The following is a 23307-nucleotide window of genomic DNA, read 5'->3' as shown; positions in this document are numbered from 1 at the left end:
ACTCCACACTTCCCTCCCTTCCTTCACGCCCTCCACACTTCCCTCCCTTCCTTCACGCCCTCCACACGTCCCTCTCTTCCTTCACGCCCTCCACACTTCCCTCCCTTCTTTCACGCCCTCCTCGCCCACCACACTTCCCTCCTTCCTCGCCTTTATACTTCCCTCCCTCCCTCTCTCCATACCCTCCACACTTCCCACCCTCCATGGACGGTGATCGTTGCAGAGGAGACAGGTATATTGTGATGGTGTGTGTGTGTGTGTGTGTGTGTGTTTGTAATGTGTGTATGTGCAATATTTATAAGAACAAGGGAAACTGGTCAGACTGGCAACTACCGCAGGATCTCGCTGCTGTCCGTAGCTGGCAAGATTATCGCCCAAGTCCTCCTAAACAGACTTCTTCCTGAGGCGGAAAACTTCCTCCCAGAATCTCAATGTGGCTTTAGAATTTTAGATCATCACGTGGCACCACTGACATGATCTTTACTGCCCGCCAGATACAGGAAAAGTGCTGAGAACAGCGTCGTGACCTGTACATGGCACATGGCCTTGATCGACCTAACCAAGGCCTTCAACTAGGTCAACAGGGAAGCCCTCTGGAGGACCCTTAGCCGTTTTGGCTGCCCACCAAAATTCATCGCCATCGGGAGACAACTCCGCGATGGAATGACACCCAGACTGAGTTCTTCCCCATGCAAATGGGGGTAAAACAAGGGTGTGTACTGGCACCAACTTCATTTCCCATTTTCTTGGCTGCCTTCCTTACGCGTGCCAGTGCCAATTTAGCCGGCGGGGTAGACATCGAGTACCGGATGAAGGGTCTTTACAACATAAGACGACCTTAGGCAGCTTCCATTATCGAACTTCAGTATGCAGACGACCTCACCTTTGTCGCTCACACTGAACGTGACCTACAGGAGATCCTGATCACCTATGCAGATGCGTATGCACACTTAGCCTTGAGATGAATGTAAGTAAGACTCAGATTCTCTTTCAACCTGCCCTGGTTCAGACACACCTCCACCATCCATCCATCTTAACGGTACTACTCTCTTTAATGTTATCCACTTTCAGTGTATCGGCTCCCACCTGTCTGCCACCCCAGACATCGATGAAGAGACTCAACATCGGATCAGATGTGCATCTCAAGCCTTTGACAGACTCCATACCCGTGTCTTCAGCTGTAGGGAGCTGAAATTATCTACAAAGTTGCACGTATATCGAGCAGTGGTCCTGCCCACCCTACTATATGGCAGTGAGAAATGGGTTACATACAGGAGGCACCTCAAGGCACTTAAAAACTTTCACCAACGTAGTCTACTCTCCATCCTCCGAGTTCGCTGGGAAGACAAGAGAACAAATGCCAATATTCTCTCTGACACCAACTGTAGGAGCATCGAAGCTACCATTATCCATGAGCAACTACGCTTGAATGGCCATGTTACCCGCATAGACGACAGTAGTCTGCCAAATCAGCCACTTTACAGTCACCTAACGAATAGTAAACGTAATGCTGGCAGGTAACTGAAAAGGTATAAGGATAATCTTAAGACAAACCTGAAAAAGTGCCAAATCAACCCCCTCACCTGGGAGACGATTACTCCACACCGTAACGCTTGGAGGAGCACCACACGAGGTGTCAATACTTTCGAGTTAGCCCGACTGCAAACCGAGGCAGACAAGCGCCAACGCCGGAAAGACGCTGCCGCTGCCCCTCCCGCACTAGATGTAGCCCTCCACATGTGCAACATCTGTGGACTGCCCTGCATGTCCGGTATCGGCCTCTTTAGTCACTTCAAAACTCACGACTGAAGGTGAAATCCTTAATAACCCATATCATTGTATCATAGCTGGATGATCGTCATACTCGATTCCGAGTGACAGCAAAGTACCAGTGTATGTGTGTGTTTGTGTGTTTGTATGAATGTGTGAGTATGTGCGTGTGTGTATGTGTACTGTTTGAGTGTGTCTGTCCCATGTGCGTGTATGTGTATGTGTGTGTGTGTGTGTGGGCGAGGTGGTCTTAAGAGTGTATACAAAAAATGTTGAGTGTTTTACCAAAGTTGATCACCTGACATTAATTTACCTGTCCTGGTAGTGAGAATGTTGAGGTCTTGATGTGTGTGTGTCGCGTTAGTGTGTGTGTGTGTGTGTGTGTGTGTGTTGGGAGAGAGGAGAGAGTGAGAGGTCTGCTGGGAGAGAGGAATGAGAGAAGAGAGTAAGAAGTCTGCTGGGAGAGAGAGGAGAGAGTGAGAGGTCTGCTGGGAGAGAGGAATGAGAGAAGAGAGTAAGAAGTCTGCTGGGAGAGAGGAGAGAGAGAGAGAGGTCTGCTGATAGAGAGGCGTGAGGAGAGAGAGAGAGAGGTCTGCTGGGAGAGTAGAGGTCTGATGGGAGAGAGGAGTGGAGGGTCTGCTGGGAGAGAGGAGTGGGAGAGGGTCTGCTGGGAGAGGTAGTGAGGAGGTCTGCGGGGGAGAGAGAGGGTGGGAGCTCTGCTGGGAGAGAGGAGGTCTGCTGGGAGAGAGTTGAGTCTGCTGGGAGAGAGAGGTCTGCTGGGAGAGAGGAGAGGAGAGGGGGTCTGCTGGGAGAGAGTAGTGAGAGGTCTGCTGGGAGAGAGAGGGAGTGAGAGCTCTGCTGGGAGAGGAGATTGAGAGAGGTCTGCTGGGGAGAGAGGAGTGAGGAGAGAGTGAAAAGTCTGCTGGGAGAGAGCGATCTGCTGGGATAGAGGAGAGAGAGGAGAAAGAGAGTGTGCTGGGAGAGAGAGGGTGAGGAGAGAGAGAGAGAGAGAGAGAGAGAGAGAGAGGTCTGCTGGGAGAGAGGACAGAGTAGTGAGAGGTCTGCTGGGAGAGAGTGAGAAGTCTGCTGGGAGAGTGCCTAGTTAAATGTCCAGAGAAGGTCTTTTAACCCCAGGAGTAACAAGACCATTCTCTGACACCTGTAGCAAGCTAAACCAAGTCTGTCTTAAATAGTGAATTAGTATTTAAAACGATCGAACCACCGACTCATGGAACAGGAAGCGAGCGTTGTATCCACTAGACCGCCGCCTCACTCCACCTTGTCACTTTTGAAAACTAAATGAATCTTACCTAACATTTATCTATCTTAAAAACAGCAACTAAGAAATTAATTAAATTAGAATGTTAATGAAATATTGGTGGTGTTGGTGGTGCTGTCCATCCTGGGAAGAAAAAGAGAAACAGCTGACGAACATATTGGTTGTGCTGTCCATCCTGGGAAGAAAAAGAGGCGAAATAGCTGAAGAACGTAAACACGATCAGCTGTGAGATGTAAACAAACAAATTAATAAGCTCTGGCTGGTGAAAATAACGACCTAGAGTTATAATAATGTGTGTAGTAGCATAACTTACCTTTACTACTGACGCCAGGTTGAAAACATATTTAGAATTTTGAAAAGAGAAAAGAAATCAAATTAAAAAGCGTCGCCATTATGAATTTGTTACTTAATGGTTACATAATGGATGAAGGTGCAGTGTGTCGTGTTCTTGTTTTACTTGTTTTTTGTTACATGATTATAATTTGTACTATTTTATAAAATTTAGGAATGTAATGATTTATTATTATTATTATTATAATTATTATTATTATTATTATTATTATTATATCCCTATGATAATTATTACAATACAACAGGAATATAATTTTGTTTCTCCATCTATAATCACAATAACAAGTTAGGTCGATTAATGAAGGTTTGAGGATGAAGACAGAAGGCGATGGTGAACGTTTGTGGTTCTGGGAGACGCGAGGCTCAGACCAGAACCTGACTGGACAACTTGAAGGACCCGGAACGCCCTTGGCATCTCCCTCACGCCCACGTCCGTCTCAAAGGTCCTACTGGTGTGTGTGTGTGTGTGTGTGTGCAACTCTACAATGGCACCCAGTTTGAGTCCTTCCCCATCCAAACGGGAGTTAAACAAGGGCACCAACTCTCTTTTCCATTTTCTTGGCTGCCTTCCTTACTCGTGCCAGCGCCAATTTAGCCGGCGGGGTGGACATCCAGTACCGGATGAAGGGACTTTTCAACATAAGACGAATCCAGGCAGGAATTAAGGTGTCTATCGGCAGCTTCAATTACTGAGCTTCAGTATGCAGACGACCTCACCCCCGTCACTCGCACTGAACGCGACCTACAGGAGATCCTGAACACCTACACAGATGCGTGCGTATGTACACTTCGGTCTTGAGGTAAACTTACTCAAGACATTGATTCTCTTTCAACCTGCACCTGGTTCAGCTACACCTCCACCATCCATCCAGCTTAACGGTACTACCCTCTCTAATGTTACCCACTTTCGGTATCTCGGCTCCCACCTGTCCAACACTGCAGAGATCGATCAAGAGATTCAACATCGAATCAGTTGTGCATCTCAAGCCTTTGGCAGTCACTTAACGAATGGTAAACGTAACACTGGCGGACAACGGAAAAGGTATAAGGATAGTCTTCAGACAAACCTGAAAAAGTGCCAAATCGACCCCTTCACCTGGGAGACGATTACTCCACACCGTAACGCTTGGAGGAGCACCACACGAGAAGGTGTTAAATCCAGTGGTGGTGTGAGAAGAGAGGCAGTGGTGGTAAGAGTCTGATATAACAGTGAAGGGAGAGGAGGATGGGGTGTGGGGGAGGGATGATGGGGAGGAGTGATGTAGGAACTAGGGGAAGAGACGAGGGGAAGGAGAGGGTGAGTTAGGGAGAGGACTGGTGAAGAAGGAGAGGGTAGGGGAGATGGGGAGAAGGAGGGGAGATAGGGGAGGGGTGAGGGAGATGAGGGGTGAGGGAGATGGGGGGGTGAAGGAGGAGAATGGTGAGATAGAGGAGGGTTGAGGGAGGAAAATGGTTAGATAGGGGAGGGTTAAGGGAGATGAGGGGTGTGGTGAGGGGTATGATGTGAGGTGTGGTGAGAGGTGAGGAATGAGGGAAGTAAGGGATGAGGGGAGGTAGGTGAGGGGTGTGGACTAGATATAACTGTGCCTGGTGTGTATTAATAAATGATGTGTCACAGTGTACAGGTGTGGCTCATTTCTTTGTTTACTGTGTTGAGTCATTATTTTTCGCTTGTTTACAGTCGTGATTCATTACTGTTTGTTTACAGTGTTGAGTCATTACCGTTTGCTTGTTTGCAGTGATGAGTCATTATTATTTGCTTGTTTAATCTCGAGTCATTACTGTTTGTTTACAGTCTTGAGTCATTACTGTTCGCTTGTTTGCAGTGTTGAGTCATTACTGTTTGCTTGTTTGCAGTGTTGAGTCATTACTGTTTGTTTGTTTACAGGTATTGCCATTTTTATTCAATACAATAATATTCTGTTTACCTGTATCTTATGACCTGTATATTATGGTTAATTAATAGCTACAGGTGTATTTCCCTTACCTGTTCATACCTGCATTACTACCTTTAATTAGTGGATATTTACTGGTCGTAATTACTGTTTAATTTAGTGTATTTTTAATTACGTTTCCAAATTTATGGTTAAGGAAATATATATATATTTTTTTTAATTTCATAATAATTTTTATTCTTTTGACATGTTAATTTTTTTATTATTATTATTATTATTATTATTATTATTATTATTATTATTATTATTATTATTATTATTATTATTATTATTATTATTATTATTATTATTATTATTATTATTATTATTATTATTATTATTATTATTATTATTATTTCGAATTTTATATTAGGCTATTATTTATACATACATACATACATACATACATACATACATACATACATACATACATACCAAGCTATGTTGTTGATGTGTTAACGTTACCTTGGCCTATGTGCAGTCCTTGCTTACGCCTACGCCTCTCTCTCTCTCTCTCTCTCTCTCTCTCCACGTAAAAACAGCCAACCAATGCCGTAATATACTGACGTCATAGTAAATAGGTAAACAATATCCCAACTTATAGACGTAAACAGTGAGTCTTTATAAGGAAGTTTGTCTACTGTAAGCAACACACAAGAGTTGGCATCACTGCGAGGTAAACAGGATTTAGACTAATTTGTATTGTTTTCTGGAGAACTATATATGTATGTATGTATGTATGTATGAATGTATGTATCATACATACGGTCGAAAACACAGTCAAAATCACATATCCAAACAGAAATAAACTCTACAACCTCTTATGATCGCTACATGGAATGTCAGGACCGTTCTGGATACTGACACAAATAAGAATCCTGAAAGAAGAACTGCCCTTGTGGCAAAAGAGCTGACTAGGTATAACATCGATATAGCAGCCATTAGTGATTCCCCGCTCCCAGACAATGGTCAACTCACAGAACGGGTCTGGCTATACCTTCTTCCTGAAGGGTAAGCCTGCTGCTGAGAGAAACCGCATTTATGGAGTTGGCTTTGCCATCCGCCAACGCATCCTACACAGGCTAACTGAAATGCTTATTGGGATCAACGAACACCTCATGATGCTCCGAGTCCCACTTAATAACTCACGGCATGCCTTCTTCATCAGTGCATACGCCTCAAAACTGAGTCCAGAGGATGACATCAAGGAGGCCTTTTACGCCGACCTCGACAGAGTGCTAACCTCTATCACCAGAGAAGATAAGGTTGTGCTCCTTGGTGACTTTAATGCCAGAGTTGGCAGAGGTGCCGATATTTAGCAGAGAACCATAGGGAGAAGTGGACAGGGCAAGTGTAATCCCAACGGCCTACTCCTCCTCAGCAAGAGTGCTGCACACAACCTTTCTATCACCAATACCTTGTTTAGGCAGGCTGACAAGTACAAGGGTTCGTGGCAACACCCATGATCCTAACACTGGCATCTCATTGACTACATCACTGTCTGAGAAAGAGATCGCCGAGATGTTCTCATCACCTGTGCCATGCGTGGCTCAGACCACTGCAACACTGATCAGCGGTTCGTTAGAGCCAAGCTCTCACTTCACGTCGCCCTAAAACAGCGAAGGCAGCAAGCCTCTAGAGGAGGTTTTAACACTAAGCTTCTGGAGGATCCAGCCGTAGCACATGCTTCCGGAAAGCAGCTCGAACATGGGCTTATAAACAACCTAACAATGAACAGCCCAAATTCCAGTGCCGTATGGGATGTTCTTAACACTGTCATAACAAAAACCTGCAGAGAGACCCCTGGCCAGATCGAAAGAATACACCAGGTCTGGTTTAATGAAAATGACCCGGCAATCAATGTACTCACCAATGATTAACTTGCTGCTTTAACTGACAGGCAGAACAACCCTCAGTCTCGTACCAAAGCTGATACCTTCTGCAAGAAGAAAGCGGCGGCCCAGTGGGAACTTCTCAATCTAAAAAATGACTGGTTTAAAAATAAAGCACGTGAAACACAAAAATTTGCAGATCAGCACAAAATGCGCGAATTTTTTAATTCCATCAAAACAGTTTATGGGCTAATCACTCGTGGCGCAGCCGCCCTCCGCTCATCCGACTGTAGCTCCATAATTAAAGACGATGAAAGCCTCCTTAAGTGCTGGAAAGAGCACTACCATTCACTGCTCAACCGAAACACTGATGTGGATGTCCTGACTACCCATCAGGTCCCTCAGCATCCAGAGCTGACCTACCTCAGCTATCCTCCATCTCTGGATGAGGTAGCCTCTGTTTTCAAGCACATGAAAAATAACAAAGCCTCGGGGCCTGATGGAATCCCAGCTGAAGTGTATAAAGCAGGCGGACCTCTGCTTACCAGCCGTCTCCACTCTCTCCTGGAGAATATATGGGAAAAGGAGGAAACCCCCCAGCTTTTCATGACGCCTCCATCGTCAATATTTATAAGAAATGAGAGACCGGTCAGATTGTGGCAACTACCACGGGATCTCGCTGCTGTCCGTAGCTGGCAAGATTTTTGCCCGAGTCCTCTTAAACAGACTTCTTCCTGAGGCGGAAAACTTCCCTCCCCCAGAATCTCAATGTGGCTTCAGACCATCACGTGGTACCACTGGCATTTTCTTTGCTGCCGGCCAGATACAGGAAACGTGCAGAGAACAACGTCGTGACCTGTACATGACTTTCATCGAACTAACCAAGGCCTTTGACTCGGTCAACAGGGAAGCTATCTGGTGGACCCTCAGTCGTTTTGGCTGCCCCAAAAAAAAAAAATTCAATGCCATTGTGAAGCAACTCCACGATGGCATGAACGGCAATGGCACCCAGTCAGAGTTCTTCCCCATCGAAACGGGGGTTAAACAAGGGTGTGTCCTGGCACAAATTCTCTTTTCCATTTTCTTGGCTGCCTTCTTTTCTCTTGCCAGTGCCAATTTAGCCGGCGGGGTGGACATCGAGTACCGGGTAAAGGGGATCTTTTCAACATAAGACGACTCCAGGCAAGAACAAAGGTGTCGGCAGCTTCCATTACTGAACTTCAGTATGCAGACGACCTCACTCTTGTTGCTCACACTAAACGCGACCTACAGGAGATCCTGAACACCTACAAGCAACAAGAGACCTATTTGGAAGGTTATTATACCTGGCCACAAAAATTGATATTGATCTTTCTAAAGTTTTGAGTTACCCTCTCTTCCCTGTACCTGCCTATGGCACATCTTAATGGATTAATTAATAAAACAGGAAAGTCTGTACAGTACTCCTTAAGAAACTTGAAACGAAAGTAAACAGTCAGTCACCTTCCTCAGTCGATGCTTGTGTTATAGCTGCAATGATTCTCGTCAGATCTTGTCAGATCTCCTTGTTACCTATGGCGGGGTGGCTGAAGTCCTGCTGTCAAAGTTGTGTGCTCATTCTAGGCGTGTGGACTTTGTGTGTGATACTTGAACACGTCAAATCAAAGACAATGAACGACACATGCGTGGTGCAACTGAGGTCAACATTGTTATTGCTGGCCCTGAGCAGAAACGATAAAAAAATAACTTCAGTCAAACACTGTCATCCGGCCTATTCAAGACATCACTCTTCAAATTCCTTGCAGCTGAATGGGAAAAGGACACCTACTATGAAATGTTAGACGGTCATTAAATCTATCTAGCACTAGGAGAAAAGTGTTACAAATTTGAAGTAAAAAGAGGATCAGTGTTTCGGCAGATTGTACCTGAACTTGGCCGTCAGCATGAGGAAGCAGACACACGAGTTGTTTTGCATGTGAATAATTTCAAGGAAACCATGACAGATGCCTAGGTTAGTGTTACAGCAAATGACACATATATCAGTGATCCTTCCTTACCATTTTGCAAAGGGGACTGGTACTACCAAAGTTTGGATAGACCTTGGATTTAGCAGCAACAACTCTCGTAGATATAGATGTTACTGCCTTTGCTGCTATTTAGGAGAGACCATTTGCTCTGCCTTACCAGCAATACATGCTTTTACAGGATGCAACTACACAGGAAAGGTACGCCCGTCTGATATGTTGGAGAAGTCTAAGGTTTTCAGGAAGCCTTTTCCAAGGTTGGGGATTATCCAGAAGAATCTCCAGATGTGATCTTGTCATTAGAGCCAGTTGTGTGCACTCTCTACGGGGAAGGAAAGTTTTGTTTTGTTTAGGCAAAATAATGCACCTGCTACTCATCGACATCCACTTGAAAATATTAAGCATAGTGATCCGAGTTTCTTCCTCCATGCAGATCAGTTGTGACTGAAAAAATTAAGCGTACAAACTATGTACCATTTGTGAGGAGGAAGGCAGACACAACAACTCCAGTACAGTGGTAAGCAGAAGACAGCAGATGGGAACTCAAACATGGGCGGTACACAATCAAATGGTTTGAAGGCGATCAGATTCCACAGGAAATATGTGTAGCAATGGATGACACAATCATGTTGTTTACAGATGTTAGTAACGTTGAATTATCATATGAATCATCAGGTGAGTCAAATTATGACTCTGACTGATGTGTACTCACAAAGGCTCAATTCATTTTGTAACTATATGATGCTGTGGTCGACATTCAAGTTGAATTACAATAGAATTGCTTTATTTGTTTACTTAGTTCTGGGGTATGAGGTATGATTAACAGGTGCTGTATGATTGCTTCATAAGAATATTGAGATGGATTATTATTTGTATAAGAATCATAACAGTGTACCTTTCTTTTGATGCACTTTAATGCCCTTAAAGTGCAGGTGATGTAAACATGTTTTGTCATAGGCATATAATTCAAAGATTGTAATCAGATACGTCTACAGTTTATCTTGTATCCTTGTGTGATTCTATATGAACTTAAAATGACATATACAGTAAAGGGATATTATGCATTTTTTCACTTGTGCTCCATGATATGAGAAATTTTGTTTTAATGTGTGATAACTGTGCTCCTATGATTTATATATGTTTTAATACGTAATATTTACGTTTCTATGGTTTTTATAATGTATATTTTTGTTACTTATAAAACTCCAACACAACTACACAAAATAATAAGGTCAAATTGCAATTACGGCGATGTTGTTTCCCTATGTGTAAAAAAGTCGCCACAGCGCGGTACAATTTTTAACCCTTCACCACAGGTTTCTGGCCAGGCTGTATCAAGTAGGAAATGGTATTTTGACTTACTCACGTAATATAGCCTCAGACGGGTGATTACCCCCCCTAGCTCTTGCTCTATTTAGATGGCGGCTGAGTAGCAGCTTTGGCAGTCTATTGTCGTGCATGCGGGTAACATGGCCAGTCCAACGTAGTTGTTTATGGGTAATGTCAGTCTTGATGTTCCTATAATATTTTTGGTGTCAACAAGGATACCGATATTCGTCATTTCGTCCTCCAACGAACTCTGAGGATGGAACGAGACTAAATTGGTGAAAGTTCACACACACTCACACACACACACACACACTACTACGACAACTTCCCTGTCACTCGGAATCGAGTATGACGATCATCCAGCTATGGTATAATTATATGAGTTATTAAGGGTATCACCTAGTTTGGTGACTTTTGAGGTGACCAAAGAGGCCGATACGGGACTGGCAAGGTCGTTCACAGAAGTTGCATATGTGGAGGGCTACAACTCGTCCGGGAGGGGCGGTGGCAACGTCTTTCCGGCGTTGGCGCTTGTCTGCCTCGTTATGCAGTCGGGCAAACTTGAAAGTATTGACAGCTTCTCGTGTGGTGCTCCTCCAAGCGTTACGGTGTGGAGTAATCGTCTCCCAGGTCTAGGGGGTTGATTTGGCACTTTTTCAGGTTTGTCTTAAGACTATCCTTATACCTTTTCAGTTACCTACCAGCGTTACGTTTACTATATGCGTTAGATGACTGTAAACTAGCTGCTTTGGCAGTCTACTGTCGTCCAAGCGGGTAACATGGCCAGTCCAACGTAGTTGTTCATGGATAATGGTAGCCTCGATGCTCCTACAGTTGGTGTCAGCGAGAATACTGGCATTTGCTCTCTTGTCTTCCCAGCGAACTCGGAGGATGGAACGTAGACTACGTTGGTGAAAGTTTTCAAGTGCTTTGAGGTGCCTCCTGTATGTAACCCATTTCTCACTGCCATATAGCAGGGTGGGAGGACCACTGATCGATATACGTGCAACTTTGTAGATAATTTCAGCTCCCCACGGGTATGGAGTCTGCCAAAGGCTTGAGATGCACATCTGATCCGATGCTGAACCTCTTCATCGATGTCTGCGGTGGTGGACAGGTGGGCGCCGATATACTGAAAGTGGGTAACATTAGAGAGGGTAATACCATTATGCTGGATGTATGGTGGAGGTGTGTCTGAACCAGGGGTAGGTTGAAAGATAATCTGAGTCTTACGCACATTCACCTCAAGGCCGAAGTGTGCATACGCATCTGCATACTGAAGTTCAGTTATGAAAGCTGCCGATACATTTGTTCCTGCCTGGAGTCGTATTATTTTGAAAACCTCCTTCATCCGGTACTCTATGTCCACCCCGCCGGCTAAATTGGCGCTAGCATGAGTAAGGAAGGCAGCCAAGAAAATGGAAAAGAGACTTGGCGCCAGTAGATATCGCTGTTTTACCCCCGTTTGGATGGGAAAGAGCTCAGACTGGTTACCATTGTGCAGGACAATGTCGTTCATGCCATCGTGGAGTTGCCTCATAATGGCGATGAATTTTGGTGAGCAACCAAACCGGCTGAGGGTCCGCCAGAGGGCTTCCCTGTTGACCGAGTCGAAGGCCTTCGTTAGGTCGATGAAGGCCATGTCCAGATCACGGCTCTGTTCTCTGCACTTTTCCTGTATTTGGCGGGCAGCAAAGATCATGTTAGTGGTGCCACGTTATGGTAATCTGTTTAGGAGGACTCGGGCGATAGTCTTGCCAGCTACGGACAGTAGCGAGATCCCACGGCAGTTGCCACAGTCTAACCGGTCTCCCTTGTTCTTATAAATATTGACGATGGTGGCGTCTTTAAGAGCTTGGAGGATTTCCTCCTTTTCCCATATATTCTCCAGGAGAGAGTGGAGACGGCTGGTAAGCAGAGATCCTCCTGCTTTTTACACCAAGGCTGGGATTCCATGAAGACCTCAGACTTTGTTATTTTTCATCTGTTTGATGGTAGTAGCTACCCCATCCAAGGATGGAGGATAACTGAGATGGGTCAGCTCTGGATGCTGAGGGACCTGCTGGGTAGTCAGGACATCCACATCAGTGTTTCGATTGAGCAGGGAATGGTAGTGCTCTTTCCAGCGCTGACGGATGCCTGTTTCGTTTTTATTTAGGGAGTGACCTTTAGATGAATGGAGGTGGGCTGTGCCATGAGTGATTGACCCATTAAATCTTTTAGTGGAATTGAAAAATTCGTGCATCTTGCTTTGATCTGTAAGTTTTTGTGTTTCACGTGCTTTATTTTTAAACCAGTTGTTCTTTAGTTTGTGAAGTTCGCGCTGGGCCGCCGCTTTCTTCTTGCAGAAGGTATCAGCTATGGTCCTAGACTGAGGGTTGTTCTGCCCGTCTGTTAAAGCAGCAAGTTTATCATTGACGAGTACATTGATATCCGGGTCATTTTCATCAAACCAGTCCTGGTGTATGCTCTCGACCTGGCCGAGGGTCTCTGCAGGTTTTTGTCATGACAGTGTCGAGAATACTCCATTCGGTATTGGGATTTGGGTTATTTGTTGTTGGATTTTTTATCAACCCATGTTCGAGCTGCTCTCTGAAATCATGTGCTACCGCTGGATCCTCCAGACGCTGAGTGTTAAAACTTCTTCTGGATGCTTGTTTCCTTTGCCGTTTTGAGGCAACGTGAAGTGAGAGAATGGCTCTGACAAGCCAATGATCAGTGTCGCAGTGGTATGCACAACGTATTGCTTGGTTGATGAGTACATCTCGGCGATCTCTTTCTCTGACAATGATGCCAGTGTTTGGATCGTGGGTGTTGCCGCGAACTCTTGAACTTGTCGGCCTGCCTAAACAAGGTATTGGTGATTCTAAGGTTGTGTGCAGCACACTTGCTGAGGAGGAGTAGGCCATTTCTCCCTATGATTCCCTTCCAGATGTCAGCATCTCTGCCAACTCTGGCATTGAAGTCACCAAGGAGCACAACCTTATCTTCTCTGGGGATAGAGGTTAGCACTCTGTCAAGGTCAGCATTAAAAGCCTCCTTGATGTCATCATCTGCATCCAGTATTAAGGCGTATGCACTGATGAAAAAGGCATGATGCGAGTGATGCAGTAGGACTCTGAGCGTCATAAGGCGCTCATTGCATTTCAGCATTTCAGTTAGCCTGTGTAGGATGCGTTGGCGGATGGTAAAGCCAACTCCATAAATGTAGTTTCTCTCTGCAGCAGGCTTACCCTTCCAGAAGAAGGTATAGCCAGACCCATTCTGTGAGTTGACCCTCGTCTGGGAGCCGGGACTCAGTAATGGCTGCTATGTCGATGGTATATCTAGCCAGCTCTTTGCCACAAGGGCTGTTCTTCTTTCAGTACGTGCATTTGTATCAGTATCCAGAAGGGTCCTGACATTCCATACAGCGACCACAAGTGGTTGTATAGTTGGTTTTTGTTTTGATCTGTGATTATAATTGTGTATTTGACCACATATGGATGACCTTACTGGGTGCGGTTGCCCAGTCAGGTTTTTTTTTTTAGGGAGGCTATGTTTAGGGCACCTTTTCTAGCCCCCTCCCCATGTGGGGTGAGGAGAGTGACTTCTCGAAAGGCTGCTCAATCGCACAGATAGGACCGGATTGCACTGCTGCCTAGATCCCAGTGCATAAATGGCCATCCAATCTGTGCAGCGCATGTGCAGAGTTGTGACTAGGGACTCCCGGCAGTCATCTCTGCCTGTCCCCGTCGCCACTCATCCATCGCTATAGGACTTTTGGGGTATAAGGGTTGATGATGATGAGGAGAATGATGATCTGGATGGTGGCTGCGTGTGAGTTGATTTATGTGATGAGGCAGGAGCGCAGACTGCAACCACACATCTTGGCTCTTCCTTTATCCTGATCCAGTGATACAAGTGTTGCAACGACTGGAGAGAGGGAGAGCTGCAATGGACTACCGATAGCCCAGTTTGTTGGGTTTCGCCTTAGTAGCCTGTCCATCAGGCATTGCCTTCTTTCACCGGTGTAGTCGTTTGGTTCTCATGTTGGTCACCTCTTTCGCCTATGCCGCCATTGGGGTCTTTTTGGAGCTTTGTAAGCAAGTCTGCCTGAAGCGGGGTTCCACAACAGATTTTTCGTTCGAGGTATACTCCCATAGCCTTATACCGACCAAGGCTAATCAGCAAGGCATTGGGGCAGTGGTTGGTAGGCGCCAGGAAGTGTCCACATGCCAGTGGGCCTTTGCGCCGTCCCTCTGGGCCCACTGCTACTCCGAGATCCCCTGCTGGTCTAGCCTGGCCCCACGAGGCACCCAGTTACCGTGTGTTGCCACGAGGAGGCACAACAGGAGTCTTGATGGAGAAGAGGCTGTGTACTGGCAGGAGAAGACTTATGTAAGTTGCTTCCCTGTTCGCCACGAAGGCTAGCCAGCAGCGGTAGCTGAAAGCGAGAGGAAGCAAGCAGTGCTTGCACCTTAGCACTAACATAATGCTCCAACACTAGACACATTACAGCACCCTGTGTGCACACAACATACCGTAAAGGTCACACACACACACACACACCTGATTTATGTACTGTACAGTCCTGTAAATGTATTGAACGTATATTATTATGTCTAAATCACATGTAAGTTTGTATATTTTCAGCTACCGGCTGCACTCTATTAATGAACCGTTTATTATTATTATTTGCATTGAATATTTGTATAACATCCCTAATTATAATAATCACTGCGTCAATACGTCACGACACAGTGGTGGTGTCGCCCTCTATGTTGATATCAAGTATAACACTTCTGTAAGAGATGATTTAAAGGTTCAGGAGGAGTACACGGAGAGTGTTTTCACTGAATTACGTAACGACACACGAAATATCCTGGTAGGAGTAATCTGCAGAAGACCCCACATTAATGTAAGGAACTTTCTTGATAAATTATCGGAGCTTATCTCTATCATAAGTTCACAGAGGAAACTTTGCTACATTACAGGAGATATCAACCTTGATTTGCTAAACTCAGAAACGGACACCTTAGTAATAGACCTTCTTGGTACCTGTCATTCTAAGCTCTTCTTCAACACAATGACCAAACCCAGTAGAGTAACTGCCACCTCTGACACTGTGATAGATCATATCTGGACTAACAACACTCCTAACAATCTTGCAAGTGGAATTATTTATAACAACATTACAGATCATTCCCAGTTTTTGCCATGTATAAAACAGCCACAAGACCTGAAAGGTCTTGTAGAGTCTCAATCCAATATAGAGACTACTGCGCCGACAACATGCTCCTGTTTGAAAACAACTTTATGAATGCTAAATGGTTTCTTTTCTATGCCCCCGAAAACCCTAACGTGAGCTGCTGCAACTTCTCTTGCATCTTCACTGCTTTCTTTGATAAATGCTTTCCCCTCAAGACTAATTTAATAAAAACTGTATCTAACTCCAAACCCTATATTACAAGTGACATCAAGGCAACGATAAAAGAAAACACCAACTTCAAATACAATTTGCAAAAAGGCCCATAACTTTCTGTGATGTTTATTGAAGTATCATAAATAGAGTAACTCAAGCAGTTAGAAATGCCAGTCATAGCTATTTTACAAATAATCTACAGTCAGCATCAGGCAACAGTAAGAAAACCTGGAATATCATCAATTCTATTCAGAACAGGAACACTCAACCTTCGGCCCCCACTCAGCTTTAATGATAAATGATTCAGTTGTAACGGAACCTTCCCTCATTACCAACCACTTCAATGATTATTTTATCTTTGTTGGCAAAAATCTTGCAGAGAGCATCCCTGATTACCATGAGGAATTTAGTGCCTATCTGCAAACCAGACAGATAATATGTTGTTCTTATCCCCTGTCACAGCAGATGAATTATTGACCACCACGAAAATGTCCAATGAGTGTCAGTAAGAAAGTAATCTACTTATTACTACCTATTCTCTTACACACTTGTAACTCCTCCTTCACTAGTGTTGTCTTTTCGGATAAACTGAAAATTGCTAAAGCTCACCCAGCATATAAAAATTCTGGGGATAAAGGTCTCTTCAAGAATTACCGCCCCATATCAGTCCTCCCAGCCTTGAGTAAGATACTGGAGAAGCTAGCATGTAATAGACTAAATTCCTTCTGCAATGTCAATAACATCATTATAGATTCTCAGTTTGGATTTAGAGCTAGAAGATCGACCGAGGGTGCTCTGCTGTCCCTTACTAATGACATCTTAAACTCCTTTGATGACAGTCAGTTCACAGTCGGAATATTCCTGGACCTCTCTAAAGCCTTTTGTAATCGCCTTTAGAGCGATTAAGGGATAATAAGACCCGTCACGTTAAACTCGAACGTTATAATTCGGTCAAACCTGTTGAATACAATTCATTCTAAGTATTTCAAATAATAAATCATACGTAGGTAATCATACATAAATGTTTAATCCACTACATATTAACATAACATCATAGCTATCTTAGCTGTGTAATTAGTCTAATTATAACGTCTATAATGAGTACTTAATTGTCATATTTCCATGTTGTCACAATGATACACAATACAATGGACACAGTCTACCTGTGTAAACTTAAGTACAGGTTGAACTTATGTGTTGAAGGTCTCAAACCAAATAGGTTGAGTGTTCACCCTATGATGGGAAGATCTAGACTCTAGAGTGTCAGTGCTCCTCATCACAGGCGCTGCTTCGGATGACATATTTTGCTGCGTCAGGTGTTTTATACACAAACAACTCCTCTCTACTACCATACAACACCATCCTTCTCCTTTTCTCTCTATCTCCACTAACTCGATACTCTATATATGGGCAGGCACGCCCAATAAACATGACAAGACTTACAATCTAACATAATATTTGTTTGAGGGTTATCCTACTCATTACTGTTTGCGGTAACACCTTTGATACTGTCGACCATGCCATCCTCCTGTCTAAACTTGAACATTATGGCCTTAGGGGCTTATCCCACATTTGGTTAACCTCATATCTGTTTAACAGGAAGGAGTATGTCTGTTATAATAATCGTCAATCTGACTCCTTGTCAATTTTGTATGACGTCCCTCAAGGTTCCATTCTTGGTCCTGTACTGTTTTTGTTGTACATAAATAACATATTCCACTGCAGCACACTCGTAAAATACAACTTATTTGCAGACGATAGTAATCTCTATGCCAGTAACTCAAATCTCCATCCCTTGATGAGAATTATTAACATTGAATTGACTAAAGTCAGGACCTGGATAATATGTAATAAACTGACATTAAAACCCGACAAAAACCCACTCCACAATCTTTCACAGAAGGAAAAACTTACCCTCAGATTCGAATTCCCTGTACCTTGGTAATACAGTCGTCAAACGTGAACAAAATACTAAATTCCTTAGGTTTTATTTTGATGATAAACCGAACTGGAGAAACCACATTCAAGCCATTCACAGTAAAGTCAATAAACAGTACAGTATCCTGTATTACACTCGCCAGTCACTCACTCTTTCAGCAATGAAAGAACTCTATTATGATCTTGTTTACCAACACTTGATACATTGTCTTGCACTTTGGGGGGCCTCTGGCTCTACAAAAACACAACCCCTGATCATTGCACGGAAGAGAGTTGTGCTGACAATGACCGACTTGATAAAACTGATCACACTGACGAACAATTTGCTAAATTGAAAATGTAAAAATTTGAAGATATTAACAGTTATTGCTGTGCCCTATTTGTTTATAAATCTGTCGATCACTTGATTGACAATAATTATTTCCAGTTCCGGAATAATCAGAGATACAACTTAAGATGCTCATAGCTACTAAGACCACCCCTAATGCGCTCCTCTCAGTCCCAGACCTCCATAAAATATCACTGTGTGAAGGTGTGGAACAACTTACCCCCACCCATCCAAGCAAAGACTACGCTCCTTTCCTTTAAATCATCTTTTAAAAAATATTTATTGTCTAAGTATTAATAATTTTGTAACACCTACTTTATATTCCTACTTTTATTGTCCCACCAAAACCATTATATCATGAATTGTCATGTAGATAGAAAGAAATTACTATTGCGATAATTATATACACTATTTGCCAACATGACATGATAGTGACAGCTTCTGTCCTCTTTCACCTTTATTCCCTCCCTTATCATATTAATGGATAATTATCAACTCCACTGTAAAATATGTATACACTTATAATAAAAATGTAACAAATGAAATAAATTTAATAAATAAATAACGACGTAATACTGTAATCTTGGTAACATTCTGATACGTTCTTACTAACACCATGTTACGTGTACTATTCCAGATGATACTAAATGTTACATAATACTTCCTTAAAATAAATGTACAGTATACTGTATATCGGGTGCCGTTAAGAGAGCTCGGGCTCTCAATTGTCTCAGCCATGTCAATATTGTTATTATTATCGACTCTGTATCTATACATTTCTGGCTAAATAAACTGTTTCATTGTCATTATCAAATCAATATCAACACACACACACACGCACACATCAGTCAGCTCTCAGTGAGACAAGACGTGTCCTGCAGGCACTCCTGATTGGCTGCCAGGTCAAGTTTGTTTGGCCCTGCCCCCTGCTCTATCCCAACTCCCGACGAACCTCACTACATCGGGATTTATCAGCAAAACATTCAAGTGATCAGTGCAATGATTGGTTACCAAGCAGTGATCCAATAGTGTTTTCCAAGGAAAAACACAAAAACAAGCATGATTCACAGCAAATCATCAGTGAGTAGTGTCATACTAGACCATGGGCACTTTGTCGATGACCTTCAAAGTGCCAAAGTACCACCGTGTTTACATATACCGTGCGCACTGTGTCGGCGACCCTCAAAGTGCCAGAGACAAGGACTACCGCGGTGTTTACGACAAGACAAATATTAACAGATGCACTACGCCATGGAAACTCTGTCGGTGGCCCTCAAAGTGCCGCCATTGTGTTTAAGGCCACCACATTCAAACACTTCCGTCCGTCCACAACAACAGATATCAACAGGTATCCACCAGTGAAGTACTCCAGGTGCACCCTGCACAGTTTAAAGCTAGGGAACGAACATCCTGATGGCAGTGTTATTGCGCTACTTAAACCACTGAACTTATTCCATGCTCACAGCCGTAGACAAGGACATCATAAATAGAAACCCATTAGGACTATGACTTAGAGTCTCAGACTATGACTAGAAAACCAGAGAAACCTGCTCCTGACAGACTGTACAAATACACTGAAGTTCCCCGAATATGGTACGATTCCCCTCCTTACTGCTCTCTAACGTCATTGTTATCTGCAAGACGTGGCAAATTGTTTCTGAAACTTGCCACATTGAGGGATATCAACTCTTTCATCACTTTCGTTCACATGGGAATGGCGAGGGAGTTGCCTTCTTCTGTCGAGATGAACTACGTCTGTCACGCCTGGACGTTGTAGTCCCAGTTGATATGGAAGCATTATGGGTACGAGTTTTGCCATGTGCCCAACCGCGCCACACTGCTTCTATCATATACTGTGTGGCATACCATCCGCCTCGCTCACCCACCAGAGACATTCTTATCAATCACCTAATTACCACCTCAGAGTTAGGAACCCATGTGCCAAGTTAATATTATGCCGGGATTACAACGAAATTGACACCACTGATATCAAGGACCAGCTGCTACTATCACATGGTCAAAATACCCTTGACCTTATCTTAACTAACTTAGCAGACTAGTACCAACCACCTCAACCAATTCCTTCTATCGGGTGTAGCACACACCTATCAGTGTTCTGGTCTCCAGCTCCCACTACCAGCCAAGTGCAGAGCCCTTACATCAAGACCTACAGGCCGATTACTGACTCTGCACTGCGTCTCTTCGGGCAGTGGATAGTTCACCATCCCTGGACTGAAGTCCTTAGTGTGGATGATGTGGACACCAAATGGATAAATTACAGCAACACTACCACGGAACCTGACCACCACTTCTTCCCCGAGAAGTCCGTCAGACCACACCCAGCTGACTTGCCCTGGATCACATCTCAGAACAAAAGACTTAATGCAGCAGAGAGACAACGCCTTTTATCTCAATGACCACAACCGCTATACGTCCCTTCCCAACCAAGTCATCCGTGAAATACGCACTGCAAAGAAGTCTCACTACCCAGCCAGGCTGCAACACCTGAATCAAACCAGCATCAGTCAGTGGTATGGTAAGCTTAAAGAACTCTGTGGACTAAACAATAAGACACACCCCCTCCTCTTCCTTAGCCACCGCACTAATGGTGACGCAGCTGAGCAAACAAACAACCAATTCTCAACTATATGCTAGACGTTCCCTCGGTTTGACACAACCAGTCTCCCTGCTTACCTACAAACCCCCTTTCCCACTGACTTAGTGGAAGAATTTGAAGTAGCAAAACGTCTGGACAAACTGAAATAAAAACGCTCCACCACCCTCATTGACTTACCAATGAAACTCTACAAGGAGTTCTCCCCGGAACCTGCTAAACCTCTTTGCTCCATCATCAGCCAAGCAAGATGCCCAGTGACTGGAAGATCTCATATGCTTCACCAGTGCCCAAGACAACGAGCCCACAATCCTTAAATGAGCTACGGCCCATTGCCAACATCCCAATACCCAATTTAATCTACGAAAGTTTCGTTTTTGACTGGGCCTCTGCTGATATTGCAGGCGCCATAGATCCTCAGCAATTTGGCAATATGAAAACTTCTTTCACCTTGTCTTGTCAGCTTTCTCGACTACATATACCGCCATCTGGAAAAACAAAAATGCCTGCAACTGTCGCCTTCATTGACTTCACCAAAGCATTTGATCTAGTCTACCACAATTTAATTATCAACAAAGCTATCGACCTCGGGTTTCGGAGAAGTCTTATACTGTACCATGGCTTATAGACTTCCTTAATGACCGACGCCAAGCTGTACGCTTCCGAGGGGCTGTCTCCACTTTTCAGTCACTCACCTGTGGCATCCCACCAAGTCACCAAAATGGGACCACTCTGCTTCTTCATGCTTATCAATGATGCCTTAAGAGAAACCCCTGCTCGCTGGAAATATGTCGACGACTCCATCATTGGGATCAGCGTGAACAACTCGGCTCTCGACTACACCGCCCTCCAGGATATATTGAACAGTCTCCAAAATTGGGCCACCAACAACCATGTCACCATCAACCATACCAAGACCATGGTTATACACATTACACATCAACCTCATCTCTGACCTTGTCCCACCTCCCTCCCTTACTTTGGGTCCCAACACACTCCAGGTTATGGACTGCACCAAGCTCATCGGCGTCACTATAGATAACAAACTAAATTGGAAAATATACTCCAGTACTATTGTCAAATCCTCCAGTTTCTGTCTCCACCTCCTCCACCGACTCAAGTCCCTCGGAATTCCTGCGCCCGAGCTCCTCAGTGTTTACTCAATATTCATATTTCCCAAGCTCACCTATGCCTCCCCCACCTGGTCTTCCTCCCTAAATGCCACACAACGTAAACACCTAGAAAAAGTGCAAAAGAGAGCATGCAAGATTATTCTCTCCCCTTCCTATTCCACATATCAAGAAACGCTCAACACACTGAACCTCTCGGCTCTCTCTGACCATTACCACGACCTCATCTGCAAATTTGGTGAGAAGCGTCTGCACCATCCTCGACACCGGCTCCTACTTCCACCCTAGATCCCTCGTCTGTGAATTGCTGTTCGACACGACAACCGCATCCAGCCCATTCGAGCACGTACTCATTGCTATAAGAACAGCCCAGTCCCAACCACTGTAAAAATTATTAACAACTCTTAATCAACCAGTGTATTCACTCCAGCCGATCTTACCTTCTTGCACTGTTACTATGTTGAAATGCCCTGTAGTTTGAGCTTCTCCCCACCTAGTTATTATATATCATATTTTTATCACTTATATTTCTTGTATATTATTTGTCAATCAAATGACCCATTCCCCAATTATGTAACTGTATATTTTCAGCCTTCAGTCTGCCATGCTCTTTCAATAAATCCTTAATCACACACACACACACACACACACCCTCAAAATCCCATCCACCACTCAATCGGCAGTTGGGTAATTACCGTCTAACACCTCAGTAAGGAAATCGTTCTTAATGACGTTTCACTTCCAGGGAATTAAATTAGAAAAAAACCCGCTAGGGTTTGATTGGCTGATTTAGTGGCACTAGATTTGACTGATTGGCTGATACATTTAACACTGGTCGTTGATTGGTTGTTGTGGTCATAGCCAGCCAATCAGTGTCAGTGTGTGTTATATGGCCTTGGGAGATGGACGCTGCCTCACCTCTCTCAGTTATTTATCGTTATTTTTGTGTTCGAAATGACGTAATTTAAAGCTGTAATTGACGCTTTTGTTGTTATTGAAGCCAGGTGGACATACTCAGTTGTTTACGAGAGTGTCTTTGTGGTTTGTGAAGTGATTTATGTCGCGTCGTCTGCCAGGTGAGGAGATACAATACTTTAAATACTTGTTAACATGTCATTTCGTTTTATTATTATCATCATCATCATCAACATCATCATCATCAGCATTGTAATTATTATTAATATATTATTATTATTATTACATATGAACACAAGACTGGAGGAAACAGTAACTATTGGCCAATACTGGGCAGTCCCTTTTACACTCAACACTTATCAGTCATATATCCATCCAACCTACATTTGAAGCCATCCAGCGTGTTCCAGTTAATGATTAATGTTTGGTAATTAGTTCCACTCATCCACTACTCTATTTCCAAACCAATGTTTACCTATC

Source organism: Homarus americanus, unplaced genomic scaffold, assembly GCF_018991925.1.
Source record: "Homarus americanus isolate GMGI-L3 unplaced genomic scaffold, GMGI_Hamer_2.0 scaffold2539, whole genome shotgun sequence".
Taxonomy (NCBI): Eukaryota; Metazoa; Arthropoda; class Malacostraca; order Decapoda; family Nephropidae; genus Homarus; species Homarus americanus.
This window is presented reverse-complemented; position numbering follows the sequence as displayed.